Genomic DNA, 17,597 nt, shown 5'->3' with positions numbered 1-17,597 from the left:
TATTATCCAGATTTTCATCAGCGTAAAGTAGGGTTGTGTCGTCAGCAAACAAGACATATTGTAGATTGGGAGAAACATGTGAGATATCATTTACATAAACTAAGAATAAGAGAGGCCCGAGTATAGACCCTTGTGGGACGCCACATTTCAGATTTAGGATATCGGATTTATGATTGTCAAATTCAGTATATTGTTGCCGGTTGGAAATATAATCACTAAACCATCCAAGTGGCGTTCCCCTTACACCACTTTGTTCGAGCTTATGGAGTAGAATTTTATGATTAAGGGTGTCGAATGCCTTGGACAGGTCTAACATGACACCTACGACAAATTGCTTTTTGGCGATGGCAGATGTTATTTTATCATATATGTCCAATATTGCCAAATCTGTAGAGTAATTCTTACGAAAACCAGTTCATATTGAAGTTCTTCCATCACCGGTCGATAGTTTACAAACATAATTATAAACATTGAAATGGATAAAAAGACATAGATTCAAATTTCATCAAAACGCATTTAGTTAAAAAAAATCAAACAAACATTAAAGCAATTGAAGCGAGGATGAGCATGTGAGAAATTAGAACCAAGTAAGAGATACTTCCAAATATATGTAAAAGACGTATTATTTTATCTGTTATTACAATGTAAACAAAGAAGTAGAGTTATATGTAAGTGGGGAGGGGGATTCTACAAATTAAATCAAAAGGGTGAATTTGTCATGTCCGGTAAATTTGAAAACAAATTCACGGCATATAAGTGTCGTAGTTATACCAGAACAAATACTACAATTATTATTATCATTCTTACTAAAATGAAGCATCCGACATTTATGGAACATTAAATTAAACAAAGGAAAATTTAGATGCATTCTCAAATAGGAGGGGCACAAGGTTTGATTTCGGAGAGCTTTTAGGATAGGGTTTATGGAAGTTTCAATAATAAGGCAAAGATCTCTTGTGTCAGATGGTGTGTTCTTTTCTGGGTTTTTTAGATTGTTCTTTGGGCCTGTTGTTGCCATCATAAAGTGATGAAAAGTGGCCCATGACTGCCACGTAATAAACCATAATTGAATCAAAAGTACGAGGCTTTACATCCAGCGAATTAAATGTGAATTAACACTATATGGAAACGTTGAGAAAACGAAATGATTGTTTTTCAACGATCCGCCGAATAGGTAGTAATCGGGCCTGTTTTCAGGCAACTTTTTTTCTTCAACATTGCGTCAATCATATTTAACGCGTGATATTTCATATGAAAGAATAAAAGATGCATATTTAAGTTATGAACTTTGCTTTCCGAATAGTCAGCACTAAAAACCAGAAAAACTAACTCAAAATCGCAACTTGCTCTTGCGACTGAAAATTTGGGAACACCACTTTCCATTGTTTTCTAACTCAGTCATGCATTCATTATGAACGTTGAGATGGGCTTCAAATGAAAGAAGAGAAGCATATCTTTCCGTACATGTACATTTCATGAAGCAAAATTATGATCATGATAGCAAAAAAATACACTAAATCTCAGTTTCGTTTTTTATTCTTGGACGCACTGTATATAATACCCATGGTAGTCCAAAGGGTGCGCATTCTGTTTCTGTTATCCACATTATTGTCATGATTGTGCTGTATGATATTATACCAAAGAGCAATTTCTTCGATGTATTTAGGCATGAGAGCGGCAGTAAATTGGCGTAATGATCATGATGAGGGTAATAATAATGATGATGATGATAAGGTAAATAATATCAATGGTATTTTTTAATGCACAACTACCTACTTGATTTATTTTGATGTTACTATTATAAGAAATTATCAGAACAATATTTTTGATATATATTGGCATGATTACCGCTGTCACATGGCATGATGATAATGATGATAATAGCGATAATATAATTCTATTGCTTGATGAGGTAAATTGCCATTTCGTCTACTGCCAACTCGTCCACTTACCACGTGGTCTACCTTCATTTAGTATAATGTCATTCCGTCCATCTATATTTTGTCTAACAACCATTTGGTCCAATAACCATTTGGTCCAACAATCACTTCGTTTCATCACCGGTTTGTCTATAATCATTTCGTCTGACAAGTAATAACTAGTTGATTATACCCTTCTTTTTTATTCATTTCGCCTAATAAACACTTATCCAATTACATGTAGACCAAATGGTTTATGGACTAAATGGCTATTGGACCAACCGGTCATTAGACGAAATAGTGAGTGGACGAAATGTCAATTAGACCATGTGGATATGGGACGAACTGATGGTAGACCAAATGACAGCAGACGAGTTGGCAATTGGACGAAGTTGAAGTTGTACTAAACATGCTCATTTTATATATTGTTTATTAACGTGTTTGCTCATATCTTATTCTCTGCTTTTCTTCCACTTAATATGGTCAAATGTGGTCAGTTCAAATAGCCATTATTCACTGCACCTCTTCTTTTTAGTTAACCTTTTTTACTATATACAATACCCATGGCAATCTGCATTTTATTTTCTGTTATGCATATTATTGTACGGTATGATATTATACCAAAGAGCAATTTCTTCGACGCATTTAGGCATGAGAGCGGCAGTAAATTGGCGTAATGATCACGATGAGGGTAATAATAATGATGATAATGATATTAAGGTCAATAATCATGATAATACCAATTATATTGTTTGATGCACAACTACCAGTCCTACTTGATTTATTTTAATGTTAATATTATAAGAGATTATCACAACTATTTCTTTGATGTATGTTGGCACGATTACCGCTGTCAAATGGCATGATGATAATGATAATAATAAAAGCGATAATAATGATACTATTGCTTGATGAGGTAAGTTGCCAATTCGTCTACTGCCAACTCGTCCACTCACCATATTGTCTACCTTCATTTAGTCTTATACCATAGCGTCCATCAATATTTTGTCTAACAACCATTTGGTCCAATAATCACTTATCCATTTAGACCAAATGGTTTATAGACTAAAATGGCTATTGGACCAACCGGTTATTAGACGAAATGGTGAGCGGACGCAATGTCGATTAAATCATATAGATTCTGGACGAACTGGTGTAGTCCAGGATAGGCCCCATAGAAAACTGACCAAACCTTGTTTTTTCATATATACAATATTTTTTGATGGTTTTTTGTCAATTCGAGGGTGCTGATGACGAATCTGAATGATGCCACTCGTGTAACCTTGAGCATTTTCCGCAAATTGGCAAAATCCAATATGGCCGCCATATATTTTCTAGATATTCAAAATGGCCGCCATAGACCCATGTATTCTATATTATGTACAATATGAATGGGAAAAACAATATTTCACAAAAGTGAGCACTAAAAAAAAAAATTTTAGTGAAATAATTGATCGAAAACATGATTGCTAACGAAATGTATCATTTGTTATGTCATGCATGTAATAAATGAAGCATTTTAATATTAAAAAACCCACTAAATGCCCTGACAGTATTATGTACATGTACATTGTTCATGGGGACAAAAAAAATCACAAGAGTGAGTACTAAAATGCATATTACAAATATTAAGATAAGCGAGTGGAATACTGGCTAAAAACATAATTTATATATATATATACAGTCTATTTTCCCTCACCTTTTTCTTGTTTCCTTTCGGGGTCGGGTCGGGTCGGGCCGGCCGTTACGAAGCTGCAAATTACACATCATGGGTATGATACCTCTTTTTTTACTTTTCTTTCTGTTTTTCATAGTTTCTAGCAAGTTAAAGAGTACACTTTTTTCTGCAGGTATTAAAAAAAAGGGGGTGCCGGGGCCGGCTCGGCCCCCTCCTGGATCCGCGCCTGGCGATTGGAGAAATTAATTTTCACAAGAGTAAGAACTATAAAATGCATGTAATTGTGATCACCGAGTAAAATAATGTCTGAAAACATGTTTTCTAGCGAAACATATCATTTCTTTTGTCATGCATGAGATAAATGCTGTATTGTGAAATTCAAAATGGCCCCTATAGGCCCTAACAGTATTATCTACATTGTAAATGGGTATATGTTATTTTGTAAGAATTTGGATTTGACTATGAAATCCATAAAGTCATGTTGTATGATAAAACGTTATTTGAAAACATGATATTTATGAAAAAAAGCATGTCTTCTGCCATGTAAGTGATAAATACTGTACTTTGACATTCAAAATAGCTGATACAAGCCCTAACTAAATTAGGTTACATGCGTATAGGGAATCTACTTTTTACAAGAGTGAAAATCGTAATATGCAAGTAACTGTGATGCATGAGTAAAAATATTGTCTTAAACATGATTTCTAAATAAATACATCACATATTGGTAATGGAGGTAATAAATGCTGTACTTTGACATTCAGAATGGCTGCCATAGGTCCTAAAAGTATTATGTACATTGTAATTTGGGTCATATAATTTTGACAGACTTTGGCTTTGCTTGACTATAAGTATTGCATATAATTGTGATGTAAGATTGAAATATTGTCTAAAACCATGGTTCCTAACGAGGTATATCATATCTGGTGCATTTAAGGTGATAAATGCTGCATTCTGAAATGGAAAATGGCCGCCATGGGCCATTACTCTACAAATTGAATGAGGACAGATAATTTTCAGATAAATGTGTGTTTCAAAAAGATGCTATACAGTAGTGACACAAATTTGATTTTGGTAAGATCTGTCCTTTAAAATAGACTCATTCATTTTCCAGTAACCTGGACCTCTTTTAGTCTTCTGTATAGTTATCTTCAAAGAAATTGCATTATGGTCTGCTCGAATAGCAGGTCTAATATCTGCTGATATTGATTTATTATATATACCTTTATCTACTAACCAAAAGTCTAACCGTGATGCTCTTTTAAGGGACACATTTCTCCATGTAAACTGTTTCATTTGAGGATGCATTTTCCTCCAGACGTCATAGAGATGTTTCTTAATTATTTTCTGTAAATATTTATGTTTACTTTAATAACTATTTTCTGATCCTTGTACATCTTTCTTTACGTTAATTATACAGTTCCAATCACCACCGAGTATAATTTCGGAATTACGTGAATCAACACTAAAACACTTCTTATAAATATCTTGGAGCAAAGAAAAAAAAATTATCTCTATATTTCTTTTGTGTTGGTGCATACACATTTACAAGAATTATGCTTGTATCATTTATCATCACATGCATAATTAATAACCTACCATCTTTTGTGTGTTTAACTTCAACAGTCTCTATAACAAGGTTTTGTTGAAACAATATAGCGACTCCACATGAATGATTACTTCCATGAGAGACAAAAACAGGGCCCTCACCATTCATTTCTGACAATAAATACTAAATCATGTGACCAAAATGTTTCCTGAAGAAAAACAATATCTGCTTTTTGATGTTTAAACCAACGAAATAATTGATTTCTCTTTTCCTTGTTTCTAAGACCTCGAACATTCAGACTTAATAGTCCAAGATAGGCCCCATAAAAAACTGACCAAACCTTGTTTTTTCATATATACAATATTTTTTGATGGTTTTTTGTCAATTCGAGGGTGCTGATGATGAATCTGAATGATGCCACTCGTGTAACCTTGAGCATTTTCCGCAAATTGGCAAAATCCAATATGGCCGCCAAAATATGCAAATTACCCATGAAAATCATAAAATTGCCCACACATTGGTTATATGTATTTGTGTTGCAGGAGTGAAACACTCTGAAAAAACAATTTTTTTTTTTTTTTGACAAAAAAAGATTTTCTAGATATTCAAAATGGCCGCCATAGACCCATGTATTCTATATTATGTACAATATGAATGGGGAAAACAATATTTCACAAAAGTGAGCACAAAAAAAAATAATTTTAGTGAAATAATTGATCGAAAACATGATTGCTAACGAAATGTATCATTTGTTATGTCATGCATGTAATAAATGAAGCATTTTAATATTAAAAAACCCACTAAATGCCCTGACAGTATTATGTACATGTACATTGTTCATGGGGACAAAAAAAATCACAAGAGTGAGTACTAAAATACATATTACAAATATTAAGATAAGCGAGTGGAATACTGGCTAAAAACATAATTTCTAACGAAATAAAAATGCAATTTATGTGATAGATGCTGTATTTTGACATTCGAAATGGCCGCCATATGCCCATTATACATTATGTAAAATGCGATCAGGGGCGGATCCAGCTTTCGCCAATAGGGGGGGGGGCGAAAAATATTTTAATCAACATTTTTCTCGATTTGTCGCTATAATCTGATTTTTTGTTGGTTTTTCAGGGGGTAGTCCTAACTAAAGACTGAAATTTTAAGAATATGTTAGTTTTTATTGTTATAAACAAAATAAGGTATCTCATGTGGTCTTAATATAATGCGTGCACAAAGCGCGAGCTCAAATTATTTGATATTTTATCTCCTTAGACCTGAAGATTCTGAGGAGATTTTATAATCATGAAAAAGATAAGTATCCAACTAAACAATGCGAGCGCGAAGCGCGAGCCGAAATTTTATTATAGTAACGTGAAAAGGGACTCAATTAGGACTGCTCTTTAGTGATTAATGAAGAGGGTACAAGTATCACCTATTAAATAATGAGAGTGCGAAGCGCTAGCTCAAATTTTTTTATATTCCGACCTGAAAACTGGACAATCTAAGCGCGTTTTTATTTAAATAAAGAACAAGTTGTGTGTTCACAAACAATTACATGCGAGCGCGAAGCACGAGCTTAATTTGTTGATATACTGACATGATAAAGGAGCATTTTGACAAATTTTGGTAATAATTTTCAAAGAGGATGGGTGACTCACAAATCAATGCGAGCGCGCAGCGCGAGCCAAAAATTTTGATAAACAATTTGTTAAAATCAAACAAAATAACGAAAGCTTGATGTGCGAGCTAAAATATTGTGTGCAAATTGATTTCAGAACTGGATATATAAGTGCCATTAATCCTCTTAAATGGGATTTATTACACAAGCAATGCGAGCGCGAAGTGCGAGCTAATTTTTTTTATATACAGTCTATTTTCCAATTGATCCCCTCACCTTTTTCTTGTTTCCTTTCGGGGTCGGGTCGGGTCGGGCCGGCCGTTACGAAGCTGCAAATTACACATCATGGGTATGATACCTCTTTTTTTACTTTTCTTTCTGTTTTTCATAGTTTCTAGCAAGTTAAAGAGTACACTTTTTTCTGCAGGTTGTAAAAAAATAGGGGGGAGGCCGGGGCCGGCTCGGTCCCCTCCTGGATCCGCGCCTGGCGATTGGAGAAATTAATTTTCACAAGAGTAAGAACTATAAAATGCATGTAATTGTGATCACCGAGTAAAATAATGTCTGAAAACATGTTTTCTAGCGAAACATATCATTTCTTTTGTCATGCATGAGATAAATGCTGTATTGTGAAATTCAAATTGGCCCCTATAGGCCCTAACAGTATTATCTTCATTGTAAATGGGGACATGTTATTTTGTAAGAATTTGGATTTGACTGTGAAATCCATAAAGTCATGTTGTATGATAAAACGTTATTTGAAAACATGATATTTATGAAATAAAGCATGTCTTCTGCCATGTTAGTGATAAATACTGTACTTTGACATTCAAAATAGCTGATACAAGCCCTAACTAAATTATGTTACATGCGTATAGGGAATATACTTTTTACAAGAGTGAAAATCGTGATATGCAAGTAACTGTGATGCATGAGTGGTAATGGAGGTAATAAATGCTGTACTTTGACATTCAGAATGGCTGCCATAGGTCCTAAAATTATTATGTACATTGTAATTTGGGTCATATAATTTTGACAGACTTTGGCTTTGCTTGACTATAATTATTGCATATAATTGTGATGTAAGAGTGAAATATTGTCTAAAACTATGGTTCCTAACGAGGTATATCATATCTGATGCATTTAAGGTGATAAATGCTGCATTCTGAAATGGAAAATGGCCGCCATGGGCCATTACTCTACAAATTGAATGAGGACAGTTAATTTTCACAAAAGGGCATATGGCGGCCATTTTGAATTTTGAAATATAACATTTATCACCTAAATTTTAGATGATATGATATATTTCGTTAGTAATCATGTTTTCAGACAATATTTTACTCATACAACACCATTTAGTCAAGCAAAGCCAAAATCTGTTAACATCATTTGTCCCCATTCACAATGTACACAATACTGTTTGGGCCTGTAGCGGCCATTTTGACTTTCAAAACACAGTATTTATTACCTACCTGGCATAAGAACTGATATATCTTGTTAGAAATTATGCTTTCAGACAATATTTTACTCATAGATCACAATTACGTGCATTTATGGTGCTTACTCGTGTAAAAATTTATTTCCTAGTTCGCATTTTACATAATACAATCAATGTCTATGGCGGCCATTTTATAAGTCGAAATACAGTATTAAACACAAACTTTAAACCTGAATGATATATTTCGTTAAAAATTGTGTTTTTTTTAGACAGTATCCCATTTATTCATCACAAATAAATGAATTTCAGTGCTCACTTTTGTGATTTCGTTGGTCCTCTTTCTCATTATACACAATACGGTTAGGGCCTTCGGCGGCCATTTTTAATATCAAAATACTCCATTTATCACATACATGGTATATTAAATAATATATCTCGTTAGCAATTGTGTTTTTAGTCAGTATTCCACTCGTTTCTCTCAATAATAATATGCATTTTAGTGCTCAATGTTGGGAATTTTGTTGGCCCCTTTGCCATAGAAAATAATACTATTTGGGCCAGTGGCAGCTATTTTGAATTTTAAATACAACAATTTTCCAATACATGACATATATATATATGTTAGCATTGATGGTTATCATATATTTATTCGTCCATAGATCACAATTACTTGCAGTTTATCGATCATTTTGTGAAATATTAATTTCCCCTATTCATATTATACATAATAGGGTATACAGAGGTCTGTGGAGGCCATTTTGAATATCAAGAAATAAATATTTTGTCAAAATATGTTTTTTTCAGAGAGTATTTCACTCCTGCAACACAAATAAAAACATTTTATAGCCAATTTGCTCGCAATTTTATAATTTTCATGGGTAATATGCATATTTCGGATTTTGCCAATTTGCGGAAAATGCTCAAGTTTACACGAGTGGCATCATTCAGATTCGTAATCAGCACACTCGATTTGACAAGAAACCATCAAAATATATTATATATATGAAAAAACAAGGTTATGACTCTTCTATCCTGGACTAGTGGTAGACCAAATGATATTAGACGAGTTGTTGGCAATTGGACAAATTGGCATTGGACCAAATGGAAATAAACCGTTTGATTTATATCTACCTACGTTGTTTATTTTGTTGCTTAGGTTATCAACTCATTTTGCCCAGTCAGTCGACAAGCCCTGAAAAAGTAGCTTCATTTATCCAAGTGATATTCATGACTAGAGGGTTTTTGCATTGTTAATGAGCTTGGTGCGAACGAAAACACCTCTTTTTATTCGGCCATTGCGGCTCTAAATATTGACAAAATTTCATGTTTTTGGTATCTTTGTAAAGAAGAAGAATCATTCTTTTAGGTCATGTGTTTGGATTTTTAAAAGGATGTTGTAATATAGGAAAAACTTTTGATCTAAAACATGAAACAAAATAATTTTTTTCATTTCTGTTTGAGCACAAATGATTTTTAAATCATGATAAAGCTGAAGATCTAAGCTTTAATATGATATAATTTTTATAAGAAGATGTATTTTAGATGGGTCAGCAGCCAGCTTTTCATAGGCCAAGTACATTTAGCAGCTCAAAAACAAGAATACTGCGCTCTGATTGGTCATAGAGACCACACACCCACGTAAATTCCAATGTTCTCCACACTGGGCCTCTGCAAGGTCACACTCAACATGTGGTAATCTCTTCAAATCACCTGCGCCCGTTGTTTTGAAAACATTATTCAGCCAATCAGAACTCTGGATTTTATGTTACTCAGAAATTTCAGAAATCTCGTCTTGCATCTTGATGGAAAAAGCTGGCTGCTGATCCATCTAAAAGATGCCACATATCAAGAGTGACATTGTAAGAAAGTATAGAGTTTGAGCTTTCTGATGATATAAATAAATGTTTGTGCCTAAAAACACAAAATGTTGCACAATTTGCAAGTGAAAACAGAGGAAGAAAATTATGTTTGATGCATCTTTTCAGGTAAAAAATTCACTTATTTATCAAAATATTCTATTCAAAAGAAATGACCAATATAAAAGAGTAAAATTTACTCTTTCTCATGGTACAAAAATAATCAATATTACTCAAGGAAAAAAAGGGTTAAATTCTTTGAGAAAGAAAGTCTTACAATTCACGAGATTTTGCAGGGACATGAATTCAGCCACGAGAGTACTTTGATAAATCTTGCTCAGTTGCTCATTAACACAGGGGCTTGCCGACTGACTGGGCCTATTCTTGTGCGATGAGTATGGTCTATATTGAATGTATAATTTGGGTTGGTTAAATAATAATACAGCTACTCAGCTGAATAATGTTCAATGATTGATATTGTAGTAGTATGATATTTGATGCAATTTTTTTCATTTCCTTGATATTATGTTTCATGAAAATAAAATACTGCCCTCTCTGGCAGAATAAAGAGATTGTCGAGCAAGGGAAGAGATAAGAATTGCAAAGCTGCAGTTCATTACGCTTTGCTCGGTTGATTTGATTAAGTGCTGTATGTAATATCTAATCGGGCAGTTACAACAAATATTAATATTTATATTTGGATAAATATTGATTTGCTGGGTTTTTTCGCTGGTCGTGAAACAGATCTACGAGTTGTAGAAATAAATTACAAACAGTCTTAGATTATCTATTCATGTAATAAAATCAAGACACATCTATTTGTCAATTGGAGCAAAAACAATTATACGGTAATACGCAAAATGAAAGGATAATTTGTACACGTCGTGCTATGCTATGCCATTTTCAGTGATTCCATAATAGATTGTTTACCCGTTGTACAGACCTTTTGTTGTTTATGTTTCTTTATTTTGTTCTCATGTTTTCACAGACAGAAGAGGGATTTAAGGACAGAGCGGTACTTGGTAGGATAAGGTTATAAAGGAACATAACTAATAACTTGATTGTTCCTTCCTTTCGCTTTTAAAGCGGGCTCGGGGGCCAGGGTTCCCCCCCCCCCCCCTCCCCTTAAAACAGTTTCATAATGAAAAAGAAAGGAGGAAAGAGAAGTGAAAGAGTTATATCTTGTTACATTATCTATGATATTGCGTCAAAATCTTTTTAAAATCGTATTTGTGAATCAAACAAAATCAAATATTTTGCTTACTTGCTTCGCTCAATTGCATTATTTATTGGCTCCAAGTGCAATATGTTGCCACCTATTATTATCAGCTCATATACGTCTCTGGTTCTGTGATTCAATAAGACAAAGTTGACAAGTGAGGGTATACGCTTGATGTCCTAGTATGAGGAAGGTCCAAATGATGGGATTCCTCAGTCTACCTCGTGAGACATGCTGCCGTTCAGCAGCTAGCAAATTACGATGTCGCGATGAGACAAGGATTGACTTGGCAAAACTGATCAGCAGGTATTTTCTTCTCTTGGCAAGGGAAGGAATGATAAAACTGTTCAGGAGTTCCTCAAAGTGATGCTGGTCTGGATACGATATCATCTGAAGAGCCCTACGCAGTACCGTCTATAGACTGTCTGATTGCTTAGTTGTCAAACTACTGCTCCAAACAGGTGCACAATATTCCATCGATGGCCTAATATATCTTGTGTATATGAGCTCAAGATCAATCTTTATTATTTCCCTTTTCTGCTTGGTCTTTAATTTTTGTTTCCTTTTTCTGCTTTATCAGCTTTCATTAATGACTTAAGTAGAAACCAAGATGATGCTATTAGCGGGGATTCCGGCAAAACTTCTAATTCGGTATCACCATGGACCAACTAGAGTAGGGTCCATGCTATCACTGAATGGGTGAATGGGTACACGGTAGGAAGAAATTCCTCGAACGCTCGAGCACCCGATCAAGGTAGCCGTGCTAAAGACGGGGTAATAATGATAACAGGGCCCACTGGGAGAACAGTTTTCGGAACTGAAGTGGCTACCCTGGGGAAACATGCCGTTATTATTATCATTATTATTATTATGATTATAATTATTATTCTTATTATTATTATCACAACTATTGCTGATATTTCTCTCCAGTAAACCGTTGTTTCCGCTTTCTCTCTCTCTCCTTCAAAATGTTTCTTCTCTCTCAGAATTATCGCCTTTCTCGTTAAAACGACGCAAATCGTAAAAATCAACGCAAAAAGTAAAAAAGAAATAAAAATTTATCCGTCGGAAAAAAAATACGGAAAAGGACGCGTTTTGTTCAACAAGGCTCTCGCAAAACGTAAAGCAAAACGAAAAAAACAAAATGCGCTTTACTTTTTTCAGTACATGAAGACGTCTGGAAAACGTAAAGCGCAACTCGTAAAATGTAAAGACAATAATTGTGCTGTCATAACTTTTATTCGCAGTCTATAAAGCTATAAGCAGCACTCGGGAATGAGCTGTATTGTCAGATTGTATACACTGATGTATGCAGTCGCGGATCCTGAGAGGACAGCTGCCCCCCCCCCCAAAAAAAAAGGAAGAAGAAGAAGAAAACGGTGCTTGTGGAATTTTGCCTAGATCTATGCATCAATGGGCCTTGTTACGGCACATTTTGGTAAAATAAATTTGCCTGACAGGATTTTGTTATTACCAAAATGTGCAGTTATTACGTGATGTACCTGCACTTCTGGACAACATGCACATTTTGGTAATAATTTAAACAGATTAGACGGCTGAAATGGAGTAAAGATTAATTATTTGGGGTGATTTGCCTCTATGTCCTATGCCATTTCGTCCGATAATCGTGTCGTCTAATACCGTTTGGTCCAATATCATTTTCTTCCGGTCAATAGTGCGCAACTATATTATTATGCCAGCTGATTTTTACTTCATGATTCGTAGGCAGAACATTCGGGGAATCCCATGACAACATGAATTATGAGCTGGATAATGTTCTCCCCAATGCATTATGGGTATTCGGGTTCATTTGCAGACAATATAATTGAATCGCTTTATTCTACTTAAATGGTCCAAGTATTAATATGCATGCATTTATTAGCATAGTTTATATCGAACTTGCATAGAGTTCCGAAAGATGTCGAAAGTCTACCACAATTTATACAGACCAACTTCCGGAAGTGAGTCTGACAGCAAGGGCAGGACTCAAAAAGCTCGGGGATTCTCATCGCCAACGGGCTGTCCCAGCATAATTACTATAACAAATAACATTTCTCTGCAAATGAGTGCGCAACATCTATTATTTCTGCTGCTCTCAAGTTCACACTTTTTTGAGTAATTTTCTGCAAGTGATATACCCCCGGGATATATATCAGGCGTAAAAGGGGAAATGGATGAACAACTTGTGAAGATATGTTTGATTGGATTGGTCGCCATTTCCTTGTTAGGCCCAGTTGTGATTGGTAAGTAAAACCCACAAATCATACTCTGCTGTACATGTAGCTCTCTCTCTCTCTCCCTTGGTGAAAGTACATTGACGTCGTGTGACCTTTGAACTTAAATGGGAATCCAGCCTTGGTCATAAAATGTTGTGTTGGGAAGGAGAAAAATAAATTAAACAGAATGGTGAAAGTTTGAAAGAAATCGGACAAGCAATAAGAAAGTTATAGCTGCTTTAAAACTGAGATCACTAATACTATGTAGATTTCAAATTGGCAACTGGGTAAGTAAATTATGACAAGGGACAAGGACAACTTTCCCATAGGCCATGTACTTTACTATCAGGGATTAGTGGTTTTCTCCTAAGTGCCCATTCCCCTGGGGCAGTAATCTAAATATAACCCAGGTAGTATATTTTTTTTATGTCCTCATGAAAGAAAAATATAATTTGAAATAAAACTTTTGGGAAAAATGACATTTTAGCCATAATATGTATTGGAGTACATGGAAGAGTAGTCCTTGCCCTACATCACTATGACATCCCATATGCGGCCAATTTGAAGTCTCCATGGGTAAAGTGATTACCAATATTTACAACTTTTAAAAATTCATAACTTTCTTGTTGTTTGTCCAGTATTGTTCAAATTTTCACCTATCAACCTGTCTGATTTTTCTTTTCCTTATAAAAAACATTTTTTTTATTCGGGTTGGATTCCCCTTTAATCATGTGACCAAACCTTAGGCAAGACGATCGGTGATACGTATGTCCAGGTTTCATTAACTAGGTCCATATACTTTCAAAGTTATGGTGACATCTCAAAAACTTAATCTTTGTTAAGATTTCAATATTGACGACGCAGCCTTCCCCATCGTCGTATTGACGTCGTAAAAACGGCGCCTACATGTAGTTCTTGCTCTGCTATGCAGTCGAGACAAAAGTAAGTTCACCCTGATGTTAAATTGATTTTAAAAGTAGAAAAAAAATATTGGGGAAGGCTTGATGAAAAATAACATAAATTTTAAAAAACAGGTTATCGTTATTTTCTTTTACTTTATGACGTCACAGACGATCATTTCATCTATTATTTTATGGGACATAGATTCCCCAAATTGCCTTCTTTTTTAAAGGTAAAAATGAATAAATTCGTGCAGTGGATATATCACTAGCAATATCATTTCACGCCGTCTTTCAAAAGAAAAATGCTTTCATGTTCCATATTTCATGGTATGGGGAGCTACTCGCATATGACGTCACAAAGACGCTCTCATTCGTTGATGGATTTCCATGAAGTTTTCACAATTGTTAAATGGTTTCATTAAAACAACGTATCGTCTAAATGAACTTCCTTTTTCTGATATGCTTTCAACTATGCCTCATTTGCACATACTACATCATTGAGTATTTAATAATGATTTAATTTCTTTCAGGAGGTGGAACGGTTTTCAAAGTATTTTTGTCGGTTCTCGTTGTACTCGCTCCATTTGCCGTCGCTTGGTATATGAGCAACACAGGTTTGTATTACATTTCTCACCTTTTCCAAATCACAAAACCTACCAATTCCAAATGTCATTTTAATGCAGTTACATTTATATAATACATGATTATAAGATGTATTAATAATGACATTGATAGTTTTTTTTTGCAGGAGTTTCTGCATTTTATTCATAAATCAATAACAAATGGGGAAAAACCTGATACAATAACAATGACCTAGATGAGTACAGTTTTGTGTGACAATCGGAAATATAAATAATGTATAAGACTGAAAACTACATAAATGAAGCATGTAAAATAGTAAAGTGGGGAAAATGCAGGGGCCAGCTATAATAAGCAGGTTATAGCAGGTAACTGCTTGAAATAATAGCAGCCATGAGGGAGGGCTACATGGGAACAGCAATATGTTATAAATAAAATTCGATAAAATGATGTCACAAAATTAAAAGTATGAAACTTTCGATATTTAACGGGGAGAGATAAGATCAAGTTTTTAAAAAGTGCGAGTGAGTGCAGGTGATTCATTTAAGAATACTTAGAAATAAGAAACTTTTTCAATGAAGCTTTAAAAGAAATAAGAGACGCGGACTGTTTAAGTTATGTGGCAAGGCATTCCAAATATTTGGACCATGGTGGCGAATTGTTTTATGAGTGAGTAATATTCTGGGGTTGGTTAAGTGGATATCTGTTGAATAACGCATTGGATAAGTATTTATGTCTTTGTTATAAAAAAAAATTGCGAAATTGAATGGTATTTGTAGAAAATTTAAACATAAATATGGCTATTTGGTATGTGTTAATATGCTCAATTTTCAATGTCTTTAAGTTGTGAAATATTGGATTAGTGTGTGCAATTTAATGTGAAAGTGTACAGATGCGAAGTGTTTCTTTTAAGACGAAATATCGTTTCTATTCTCGACTTACTACTATACCCCCAAACAATGTTGCAGTGAGATAAATGGGATAAGATGAATGACTTGTAAAGCATAAATAATGACTTTTTTTAGATATAATAGTTCAATCTATATAAGATCCCTATCCCTCTGGATGTCAACATACAAATATTGCGAATGTGACTGTTCCAAATCAAATTTGAATCAATAAAAACACCTAAAAATTTGGTTTCTTGTTTTTATTGATGGGAATATCATCAATAAAAATGTTTAGAAACTTGTGTTTACTTTGAATGTGGTGAAAATACATAAAATTTGTTTTGCTTATATTCAAAGAGAGCTTATTAGCTCTAAACCACATTTATAATTTCTTCAATTCTAATTTAAGTGTTGCATGGAACAAGTATATTTAAGTCTTTGTGTGAATAGAAGATATTTGTATCATCTGCAAATAAAACAAACGTTAATTTTCTAGATGCATTCACCATGTCATTCATATATATAAAAAATAACAAGGGACCTAAAATATATTCCTGTGGTACTCTACATTTCAACGTGGAAATATTAGATGATTTATATTCAAAACAAACATAATGGCGTCGATTGCTTAAGTAATCTTTAAAACAAGCGAGAACCACCCCCCCCCTTACTCAATATTTCATTAATTTACAAAGTAAAATGCGATGATCCATGGTATCGAATGCTTTCGATAATCCATAAAAACCCCAACAGTGCGTTTCTTTTTAGATAAAGAATCAGAAATATTATCACATAATTGCAAAATTGCAAGGTCCGTTGAATGATTATCTCTGAAACCATATTGATAAGGAATCAATACATCATTGCTGTTCAAAAAAAAAGAATATAAACACTTATAAACTATTCTCTCAAGTATTTTAGAGATACCCGGTAATAAAGATATTGGACGATAGTTTGAGATAAGACATGGATCATCTTTTTTATATATTGGAATTATTTTTTGAAATTTTCAGTAGATCGGGGAAAATACCACAAGAAAGTAAACGATTGAAAATATGCGAAAGTGGGGAGGCTATAAAATAAATTATTTTTTATCAAAAGTTGGATGCTTATACCATCATGCCCACAGGATTTGGTCGGTTTCATGGACCTAACAATTTCTGAAATCTCGTTAGTATTTGTTGGATTAAAAAATAAAGAATGTTCTGGAAAATCGTTTAAATATTCAGAAAAGTCATCATCATTAGATTTATTTTTAAAGCTAGTTTTGGGCCATAATATTCAAGAAATTATTAAATGCATTAGCAACATCAATCGGGTCTTGCATTTTTTACCATTGTTTACGAAATTAACGTTATAACATGTTTGCTTTTTCTTACCTAATATTTCTTTTATAGATTTCCATAATGTATAATCATTATCTTTATTATTTTCAATTTTATCTGAAAAGTAAGATTTGCGAGCTTGGCGTATAACTGATGTTAATTTATTGCGGTATTTTTTGTATTTATTTATATTTTGAGTTATAGGCGATTTAATTGATATTTTATATAATCTATTTCTAGTAAATATGGATTTGATTATACTTTGGGTAATCCAAGGTTGTTTGCTCTTCTTTTTATTCGATTTCATTTTTATTAATGGCACATTTTTTCGTAATAATAAAGAAGTTTGTCCAAAAATCTTTTATAGGAGTCATTAACATTATGTTCAAGATAAATATCTTGCCAAGA

Source organism: Lytechinus pictus, chromosome 8 (genome assembly GCF_037042905.1).
Source record: "Lytechinus pictus isolate F3 Inbred chromosome 8, Lp3.0, whole genome shotgun sequence".
NCBI lineage: Eukaryota > Metazoa > Echinodermata > Echinoidea > Temnopleuroida > Toxopneustidae > Lytechinus > Lytechinus pictus.
The sequence above is the reverse complement of the archived record's forward strand: the minus strand, read 5'-3'. Positions refer to the sequence as shown.